The sequence below is a fragment of the Leguminivora glycinivorella genome, chromosome 3 (genome assembly GCF_023078275.1).
Source record: "Leguminivora glycinivorella isolate SPB_JAAS2020 chromosome 3, LegGlyc_1.1, whole genome shotgun sequence".
Classification (NCBI taxonomy): domain Eukaryota; kingdom Metazoa; phylum Arthropoda; class Insecta; order Lepidoptera; family Tortricidae; genus Leguminivora; species Leguminivora glycinivorella.
The window spans coordinates 4,758,986-4,771,104 of NC_062973.1; positions in this window are offsets into that span (position 1 = coordinate 4,758,986).

Consider the following 12,119-nt stretch of genomic DNA (forward strand, 5'->3'; position numbering starts at 1 on the left):
TGTAAGAGTGCTTTAAAAGCCTAGGAATGGTATGGTTACATAAAATTCTATGGGCATGCTAAAAAGGTATATTGGCTATTTTTATGCAAAATGTAACCAAAGTTAGAACCCTAAGGTTCTCGAAAAACTATCAAATGTAATGGAGAATAAAATGTTTTCAAGAGTTTTCAACCAAATGCATTCGGGACCATCATCATCCTCCTTGCGTTATCCCGGCATTTGCACGGCTCATGGGAACCTGGGGTCCGCTTTGACAACTAATCCCAAGATTTGGCGTAGGCATTAGTAAATGTATTCGGGAGCATTCTGTTGATATTCAGTAATGTTCTGTATATTGTATTAAGAATATTAATAAAATACCTATTATAAATCCTATTTTCTATCTCGAAGACATCTTACCAATTCAGTTCAAGAACGGTAAAATAATACAACGCAATTATTATTCTTTAGGTATTTTATTATTGTTGTTGCTTTCTTATCACACAAGACACCTATAATGAGAAATCGAAGTTAATACCTAATTGGTACCATTAAAAAGGCAAAGAAAATCTTAGAATTGATGAAACATATTTCAATACAATGCAGAATAAACAAGATTTTTTTTAAATAAACGGCGGCGGCAATTCTTGTTACAAAAAAAATGTTTGACGCTTTCATTTTCTTTCGTCATTTTTAGATCATCTGTTTTATTTTTAAAATATAGACCAAAAGGCAAATATCAAATGATTAACAGATGCAATACCTACCTAACGTTTGAACTCCCATTGTCCCTGAACACCTGAGACATTTGTAAGCTGACGAAATTGCTCATTCAGTGAATAATGAGAGAACTTATGGAGAATCACCCTCCTAAGGGCCCTGGCATAATGTCCACAAAAGTGTGTTGCTAGCAAACCAGTGTAACGTAGGCCTTAGATTTTTATGTCGGAGTTCTAATAATAAACTAACTGAACTAAATATTAGGTATTGTGTCTTATTTTTAACCCCCGATGCAAAAACGAAGGGGTGTTATAAGTTTGACGTGTCTGTCTGTCTGTCTGTCTGTTTGTCTGTCTGTGTGTGTGTGTCTGTCTGTGGCATCGTAGCTCCCGAACGGATGAACCGATTTATATTTAGTTTTTTTGTCTAAAAGATGAAAGTTAGTCGGGAGTGTTCTTAGCCATGTTTCATCGGTCGGTCAATCGGTCCACTATGTCGGGGTCGGGGGTTTTTTCAAAATTTTAATTTTGTGTTAGGTTATTAGATTTATTGTAACAGAGCAGAGCTTCCCTTAAAGGAGGTAATAAAGTGAGACTTTCAATATTGATGTAGGACAGAAGTATTGTCTTGGTTCAGTCACCGGCATAAATATGTGATGATTTCTATACTTTGTCACATTAACATATTCTTTGAAATGTCATGCGAAATTGTCAAACGATTAAAAGTGACAAGGTACAGAAATCATCACTTATGTATGCCGGTGACTGTAAACAATTTTTGTTTAGCATAAATAATATCTTTGGGATATATTAAATCCTCATAGATATGGATAATCAGTACGCTCACCATGATTTTATAGTGGGCATACTGATTATCCACCTAACATGTGAATTTTGCGAACAACATTAAACATTTATACAAATAAAAAAGTACAAACCCTAAATATAATTTCAGTCTGTTTTTTTATTTATCTTAATAATTTGTGTTGCTTATTTAATTAATACCGTGCAAATTTGCTGAACAATAGGTCAAGTTACATCAGATATATACGCTCCAAGACAATGAAAATGGTTCACGAATAGCACAAGGTAATGAAGGCCGTAGATTGATTGCAGCATTCGCGGGAAAAATTGAAGTTTCAAAATTGAAATAACTCGCAGATGACTGGAGGCGTTATGGTTAAATAATGGTTAGGTCATTATCATTTCATAATATTAGACCTTGAAGAAGTTAAGTTGTTCATTACTAACCCGCCTGCTTTTTTCTGCTTGCGGTAGAACTATATAGTAGGTTATTAAGTTTGATTTAGTAATTATTCTGAGTAATAAAGTTAAAATATTGTTTCTGTAATTTATACAGGGTGCCCGGTAATTAATGGACAACCTTTTAACTACCAAGAGTTCACCTTATACTGGTCATGAAAATCGACTTTAAGGTTTAGTAAAAGTCGCCTGGTTTTCGAGATTTTCACACTTTTTAAAATTTTAATACTACCTAAAATTTTAAAAAGTGAAAATCTCGAAAACCAGGCGACTTTTACTAAACCTTAAAGTTGATTTACTGGACCAGTATAAGGTGAACTCTTGGTAGTTAAAAGGTTGTCCATTAATTACCGGGCACCCGGTATATCTCTAATCTATATCTATTTAGAAATCCGGCCTACGTTAAATCCTTTTAACGTACGATGTACAATCAAAAAATTTGAATCCTAGGCCACTCTAACCCTGTCTCATTTAAATCGTGTTCTATGTGCCATAAGAACTCTATGTGCCTATGATTCAAATTGGTTGACTGTACAGTCAACCAATTGGAACCCTAGGCCACTCTACAACCATGTCAAAATGACAAGCAGTAAGAGATTTCTTATAATCTGATTTATAACGTCACTATGACATAGTTCTACAGTGGCCTAGGGTTCCAATTGGTTGACTGTACGTTAAAGCCCCGGTTTTGCGTACCGTAACGTCATAAATTAAATATAAGAAGATCATACCATCCCATATGTTAAAAATGTTAAAATGCGACCGCCTAAGAACGCGCGTACACTACACCACACATAGATGGCGCCTTGTTGGCGTTAAGTGTCACTTTCGAGCCATAAATCTATGTGAAAAGTGACACTAAACGCCATCTACAAGTATAATCGAAAGCTACAAGACATTTTTTTGTGGCGCATTTTAATGTATGGGATGGTATGTTCTTCTTATATTTAATCTATGGTAACGTACTTCTTTAGCTTTCTTCTTATTTCCTGTCTGTAGGTCCCCTCTTAGCAACACACATTGTTTGCCATCATCCCCTATTTATCATGTATTGTTAAATGTCGTGTGTGTAACGCTAGAGTGCAATGAAGTGTAAGACAATAAAAATGTAAATGCCCTTAGGGTTCGTTCTCAAAAAAGTGGCACCGTCAGGGTAAAGTGAATGAAAAAAAATGAAAATGGTTTTTTGTACCTTTTTGGATTTAAATATGTTTTTGAGTGCATCAATGATACGGAATTTTCAGGAGGGAACGAAATAGTCGTAAAAACGTAGAACTTATAGCGAGTTGAAATTTTAGACATACAGGAGAAAGTGAATAGACAGGGTAGCAGGGAAAACGTGGCAGGATAAAGAGAGTTTGAATAAAAAAACAAGTTTACCACTAATAATTCAACGTATATCGACTATTATGATTTCGTTAGGATTCAATTTTTTTTCTTTAAGTAGAAACAAAAGCAAAAAAAAGTATTTTTTTAAACAATATCCATTATTTTTTATTCAAAACAGTTGAAGTACAGTAAGTGATATCTGATTATTATTTTCAGTCACGATGCCTGCAGTGTTTGACTGGTAGAGAATGCCTTAAGGCATTATGTACACCATTTTGTACTTTTTTATGTGCAATAAAGAATAAATAAATAAGTACCTACAATCACAGTCTTGTAAAACAACAAAGCACATATCATGATTCACAATGTGAGTTGTACTTGTGCATGTAATGCCTGCAATGGCTGCCCCAGTGGAAGAGTTGGTTCCTCTCCTTGATGTCTCCTTGGTAACATATGTCGAGATAATGAGGTCAGTATTTAAAATGAGGGCCACTCTAGGACCGGACGGTGTGCCTTGGCTCTTTAAACATCTTGGAAGTAGATTACGTGGCCACATTGACGACTGCCTCCGAGAGGGTATATATTCTCGTTGGAAGGTGGGCAGACTGTGTCTTTCGAAAAAGGGTAGTCCAGCTGACTGTCCCTTAGGATACCGTCCCATTGCCCTCCTAGATGAAACTGGCACGATGTTGAGCGCATCATCGTAAGTCTCATCTACTGCTGTGCACGCATTTTGAAAGACACGTGCCCAAACATCAGAGATCGGGTTCTGGGAGAAGCGATAGACGCAATTGATGCGCTGCATAAATACAGCGGTCTGGTAGCAGAGAAAAGGCAGGGAGCTATCGCAGTATCTCTTGACATTGCCAATTACTTCGGCTTTCTTCCTTATGTGATAATAAAATAGGCGCATTGCTTCCACGATGCGCCTTTCTATTTGAAGATCATCATTCACCATAGGGCAGATACCTTGCAGATAGAGTACTGCTCAATGAATCAGGAGGAAGATGCCTAGAAAGACGAATGGAGTGTGGTGTTCCTACCGGCTGCGCCATATAAACGTATACGGGACAGGTCAATGAGACTACGTGCTCAAATCAAGACTGACTTCTTTATTCTTCTTCTTACCCACATGCATATTCATAATAATCATAACCTACCCACAGTTTTCCACAGGGGTCGGTACTGGGCGCCTGCTCTGGAGCATCGGCTTTGACTTGGCTATCAGAGTAGTCCAACTTCTCCGCATGATCACCATTTGTTATGCCGATGACACAATAGTAGCCGTGAGGGGAAGAAAGTACCAGGATAATAAGAAGAGCCACAGTGGCAACTGAGCTCACAGTTAGGCGCATTAATTTGTTTGGGCTTGCGGTGTTACTTGCCACGACCGATGACGTGGTTTTCGAAGGAAAGGTTGGCTTCTGTCCGAAGAAAGTGATTGCTGCCGACCTAGCCAAAATGATAATCGTTGACGCTATACGCCGATCGAAATGCAATCTGGTTCTGTAATGCCTATATACAAGAGCGATAGGGATGTTGCCTTGCCTATTGGCGGTGAGGCGGTCCCTCTTACGCCCCAAATTAAGTACTTGGGCTTAAATTCAAACCAAAATTGGTACTCCGAGGAACATTTTATCAAATTGGTTCCTAGCCTCGACGGGACTGCTTCGGCGCTGAGCAGACTATTGCCCAATATCGAAGGACCCAATGCCCCATATCGGCGCTTATATGCGAACGTCATCCGCAGCGTGTATACAAAATTTCAGCTCAGTCGGTTGAATATTTCTGCTTCAAATTGGGTTGCAAGATTTGACCTCAACATACATACAAACATACATACATGCATACATTGCAAGTTAGTAAAAACCATGTCAAAATAGCTTTTTTTACTTGTATTTCTTTATCCTGTCAACAGTCACTTTACCCTGCAGAGTGATGGCAGGATAAAGTTACACAGGGTGTAGTGAAAATCCGATTAACTAGATATTATCTCCGAAACTGTTGATAATACAACTGTCATAATTTTAATATACATAGTTATACTTCAATACAACATTAAAATGTTATTGGTAAAAAAACTGCCGTATTAATATTTTAAAATAATCATGCCAGAATAAAGTGGACATACCTGTTACAAACTCCGAACGTCACACTTTGAAAACTTCTAACCACAAGACCGCAGCACCTCACACACAAACCTTTACACCGGCGGCTAGAACCATACTGGCTACGTGTTTTACGTATATTAGGGCCTCAATAAGACTTTCTGTGTGTGAGTGAGGTGCAATACCGCGGACGCACAGGATATGGAGAAAATATGGCTGGACAAACTTTGAAGGTGAAAATTAGTGTTCAAAAGTAATCGAAACATCCCGTGCAACGTATATTTAAGAATATAGTAGTCTATTCTCTACAAAAAACGATATTTTATTATCATAAAACTGCAATTTAATAATTTATAGAGCGAAAACTTGAGCAGTGTCGCGTTGTGACAAGGCAGGGTACAGTAGAAAACGGTCTTCTTTATTTTTTTTTTACAAAAGTATTATATTTATAGAAAAAATATGTGTTGGCCTCGATGTGTCCCGTTAATGCCTACTTATGAAAATTTTAATTATATGTGAAAATTATATATTTCGCATACTTTCTATTCAAAAACGTGATGGCAGGGTACGATGCCACTATTTTGAGAATTACCCTTTAGATGTTTCAGACGAGTCAGTTCAACACACGATAACGTGTCCTAAAGTGTATAAAAGGAAGAAATGTTCTTTGGCGGAGATAAACATGCAAATAAAGTTTGGGAAAGTACTTGGCGCTCGTTTTACGGCGATAAAACTTCGTAAAACAGTAAACTAGGAGAAAAAATGTTATACCAACATACATAAAAACGGTACGACGTGTCTGCATCTGGAAACAATCGCGCGCGCTCATTGAGAATGCTCCTCGTTATGGAAGCGTAACACATCGAGCGATTTTCTATGATTTTTATGTGTTCAAAAGTGGTACGATTTATAATAATAATAAATAAATTCGTTTTTTTAGGACAACATAAGGTCCAGTCACAAGTACCTACAATAAAAATAAATAGATCACAATTACAAAACAAATAAATTAATAACATTTAGAATGTAGGTATACTATTTATGTATTTCACGGTTGGTCTGTGCAAGGTTCCCCTAATATTTACTTGCGTATTTTAATTTAGGTACGTAATATTTATTTGCTGTGGAGAGAATGATTCGCGTCTTGACTACGCCAGAAGCGTCTGGTTCCAACAAAAAATAATGTAGGTATTGTAACACCACCAATTACACCGACCAATACCGAGCGGCGACACCGGTTTAGTTACTAAAAAACCCACTAGATGTCGCTGTCAAGGTCCCATGGTATTTATAGAACGCGGTGTTAAGATTTTTTACGATTTGGTTAGACTCGCCGCTTGAAAGTTGCTAACTTGCTATGTATAGAATCTTAGGAATACAAATTCCGACATAATAGCCCCCTGCTTCCCTCTGGGAACTACGCGCTATTATTGAGGACTATCCTAAACGTGCTTCCGCTCCAGTTCTCTCTCTCTCTCTAACTGGCTGTGGAACTCGTCTTCGTTCTATCTAAATATATAAAAGAAGAAGCTGACTGACTGACTGACTGACTGACTGACTGACTGACTGACTGACTGACATATCAACGCAGAGCCGAAACCGCTGGTCCTAGAGATTTCAAATTTGGCACGTAGGTTCCTTATACAGTGTAGAGGAGCACTAAGAAAGGATTTTCCAAAATTCACCTCCTAAGGGGGTCAAATGGGGGTTCAAAGTTTGTATGGGGAAACAAGATTAGTTTGACTATTTTATTCGAAACTTCACATGAAGATTCCTTAAGATATATGACTGAATACGTGTTTCAGGTTTTTTGAAAATTTAACCCCTAAAAGGGTGAAAAGGGGGTGATAAAGTCAAAAAATCAATATGGGTATCGTTTTTATGGTTTATCGGGTCGCTGATCACGATAAATACAACGTTTTTAAAATCTAACGAGGCGGAAGTGAAATACCTTCTCCCCTGTTTTGGTGCAATGGGGTTTAAATATCAAAAAATGTATAAAAGAAGATATTGACTGACTGACTGACATATCAACGCACAGCCGAAACCGCTGGTCCTAGAGATGTCAAATTTGGCACGTAGGTTCTTTATATAGTGTAGATGAGCACTAAGAAAGAATTTTTCAAAATTCGCCTTCTAAGGGGGTCAAATGGGGGTTCAAAGTTTGTATGGGGAAACAATGTTAGTTTCACTGTTTTATTTGAAACTTCACAGGAGGGATCCTAAAAACATATGACTAAAGACGTGTTTCAGGTTTTTTGAAAATTTAACCCCTAAATGGGTGAAAAGGGGGTGAGTCAAAAAACAATATGGGTATCGTTTTTATGATTAATCGGGTCGCTGATCACGATAAATACAACGCTTTTAAAATCTAACGAGGTGGAAGTGAAATACCTTCTCCCCTGTTATAGTGCCATGGGGTTTAAATATCAAAAAATATATAAAAGAAGAAACTGACTGACTGACTAACTGACATATCAACACACAGCCGAAACCGCTGGTCCTAGAGATTTCAAGTTTGGCACATAGGTTCCTTATATATAGTGTAGATGACTTCTAAGAAAGGATTTTTCAAAATTCGCCTCCTAAGGGGGTCAAATGGGGGTTCAAAGTTTGTATGGGGAAACAATGTTAGTTTCACTGTTTTATTCGAAACTTCACAAGAGGATTCCTAAAGACATTGACTAAATACATGTTTCAGGTTTTTTTTGAAAATTTTACTCCTAAAGGGGTGCAAAGGGGGTAAAGTCAAAAACACAATATGGGTATCGTTTTTATGGTTTATCGGGTCGCTGATCACGATAAATACAACGATTTTAAAATCTAATGAGGTGGAAAAGAAATTTTCCCCCCTGTTGTTGTGAAACGGGATTAAAATATCTAAAATAGCCATAAGTATAGGTTTAGTTTTTATCTTTACTTCTGGTTCAACAGATTTCAAATTGACACGGAAGTTCCTTAGAGGAGCACTAAGAAAGGATTTTTCAAAGTTCAGGGATAGGGATAGGGATAGAGATAGGGATAGGGATAGGGATAGGGGTAGGGGTAGGGATAGGGATAGGGATAGGGATAGGGATAGGGATAGGGATACGGATACGGATACGGATAGGGATAGGGATAGGGATAGGGATAGGGATAGGGATAGGGATAGGGATAGGGCTATCCCTATCCCTATCCCTATCCCTATCCCTCCCTCCCTATGGTCCCTATGGATAGGGATAGGGATAGGGATAGGGATAGGGATAGGGATAGGGATAGGGATAGGGATAGGGATATGGATATGGATAGGGATAGGGATAGGGATAGGGATAGGGATAGGGATAGGGATAGGGATAGGGATATGGATATGGATAGGGATAGGGATAGGGATAGGGATAGGGATAGGGATAGGGATAGGGATAGGGATAGGGATAGGGATAGGGATAGGGATAGGGATAGGGATAGGGATAGGGATAGGGATAGGGATAGGGATAGGGATAGGGATAGGGATAGGGATAGGGATAGGGATAGGGATAGGGATAGGGATAGGGATAGGGATAGGGATAGGGATAGGGATAGGATAGGGATAGGATAGGGATAGGATAGGGATAGGGATAGGGATAGGGATAGGGATAGGGATAGGGATAGGGATAGGGATAGGGATAGGGATAGGGATAGGGATAGGGATAGGGATAGGGATAGGGATAGGGATAGGGATAGGGATAGGGATAGGGATAGGGATAGGGATAGGGATAGGGATAGGGATAGGGATAGGGATAGGGATAGGGATAGGGATAGGGATAGGGATAGGATAGGATAGGGATAGGGATAGGGATAGGGATAGGGATAGGATAGGGATAGGGATAGGGATAGGGATAGGGATAGGGATAGGGATAGGGATAGGGATAGGGATAGGGATAGGATAGGGATAGGGATAGGGATAGGGATAGGGATAGGGATAGGGATAGGGATAGGGATAGGGATAGGGATAGGGATAGGGATAGGGATAGGGATAGGGATAGGGATAGGGATAGGGATAGGGATAGGGATAGGGATAGGGATAGGATAGGGATAGGATAGGGATAGGGATAGGGATAGGGATAGGGATAGGGATAGGGATAGGGATAGGGATAGGGATAGGATAGATAGGGATAGGGATAGGGATAGGGATAGGGATAGGGATAGGGATAGGGATAGGGATAGGGATAGGGATAGGGATAGGGATAGGGATAGGGATAGGGATAGGGATAGGGATAGGGATAGGGATAGGGATAGGGATAGGGATAGGGATAGGGATAGGGATAGGGATAGGATATGGATAGGGATAGGGATAGGGATAGGGATAGGGATAGGGATAGGGATAGGGATAGGGATAGGGATAGGGATAGGGATAGGGATAGGGATAGGGATAGGGATAGGGATAGGGATAGGGATAGGGATAGGGATAGGAATAGGGGACGGAGATAGGGATAGGGAGAGTAGGGGGTAGGGACGTGACGGGGACGGGGTCGGGGACAAGGATAGAGATAGGCAGTGTAAAATGCAGGTGGCTCAGTGGGAAGGGATTAGTATTTAAGTAGGCATCGGCGAGTATCCTGCATCCGTAATAACTATTACATTCAAAGTGCTGTAAGAAGATCGTTGTTTGCTTGCCTTTTATGTGTTTACGTTTGCAATAAGTATAAGCAAAATAGAAAAAATTGTAAGCGATAATGCAAGGAAGTATTTTTTACCCTAGCGACCATAGCGTCGAGATACTGGCTATGTGGGTTGTATGAAGTTTCCCCAGTATAAATATTTATATAGGTAAAATACATACATATTCGTACCTACTACCTACGCTGTGGTCGCTGTGTAACAATTCTACAATCATTGCAAGAATTTCTTTTAAAACTATAGTAATATGTGTAAGGTACAGTCAGCCAAAAAGCGGTGTAAGGTTCTTGGCTGACCGTACAGAAAATAGATCAGTTACAATGGCCCTCCAGTCGACAATTGCCCCGCTTTACCTTAATCGAAATAATCGCGGACAGATGTACCTACAAAAAAACCTACGGATCCAAATGAAAATCTTATTTTTTGTAAACGTTTCAATAAGAATAATTTTATTACGCGGGCGAAGCCGCGGGTAAAAGCTAGTATCATATATTTATACTTATTACGGGTTATTGTATATAATATAGACCCTATTCCCTTCTCTCTCCGCACGCACCCCCGCTACAGTACCTAAATAAATACATATATAAAAATACTAGCTTTTACCCGCGGCTTCGCCCGCGTAATAAAAGTATTCATTAAGATTTTCATTTGGAGCCTTAGGTTTCTCTGTAGGTATATTTATCTGCGATTATTTCGATTGCACATAATACTTTTGCTTGCAATGATTGTAGAAATATTACACATCGACCACAGCGTAGGTAATTCTATATACGCTGGGGAAACCTTTATAAACATCCCACATAGCCCGTATTTCGACACTATGATCGGTGGGTAAAAAGTACTTTTTTCTATTATCCCTTACATTTTTTTACATTTTGCTTATACTTATCGCAAACGTAATCTTCAAGCAAGCAAACAATGATCGTCTTAGAGCACATTGATTGTAAGAGACCGCCGACCGATTATCCGTATCCCTCTAACGATACCCATATTATCCGTATCCGTATCGCTATCGCTATCCCTATCCCTATCCCTATCGCTATCCCTATCGCTATCCCTATCGCTATCCCTATCCCTATCCCTTATCAAGATGTTTAATGATATAACACTTTAAGTTCTCGCGCTTTGTACACATATTTAAAGTCACATACAGGTCGAACGCGATTAATTAACATAATTTTTACCTTTTTTCCCAACGTTTCGGCCAGGTTGCACTGGCCGTGGTCGCGGAAGACTGACGTCCCAGCAAAATGTCACCGGAGATGTAAACAACACAAAACTACCCGATATTAATTTATATAAATGTTCGGGGTAGACAAATAAATATAATCTACCCGCTTTTAGTTAATGTTTATTTCCCACCATGTTTATTTTAAAGGTAAAAATAATGTTAATTAATCGCGTTCGACCTGTATGTGACTTTAAATATATGTTTAATGATTTCTTATCAAGTGCTAAAATATAAAGTTTCATGGTTTTATCTTTTAAAATTAAGAAATCCCATACAAACTTTCAACCTCTTTTTCAACCCCTTCATCCCTTTTTTTCGAAATAAAAAGTAGCCTATGTTTTGTCTCAGGGTCTAAAGATTGTCTGTTCCAAATTTCATCAAAATCGGCTGCGTGGTTTAAGCGGGAAAGCGTAACAGACAGACAGACAGAGTTACTTTCGCATTTATAATATATATATATATATATATATATATATATATATATATATATATATATATATATATATATATATATATATATATATATATATAAAATATATAAATATATATAAATATATATAGATATATATAAATAAATATATAATATATATATAATATATATATATTAGTATAGTATAATATTAGTATAGTATAATATTAGTATAGTATGGATGGATGGATTACGTTACCAAAAATGATAAAAACATTAGTCATAAGCATTTATTGCATACATATTAGGTCTTAATTAGGTACATAATATGGACCCTGCAAGGGCGCAGCAATCTTAACATTGAAACAACAAAGCATAAAAATATCAAAAGAAAAACATCGTATTAACTTTACACTCCCATTTGTGAGTACAAAAAGTGAGTC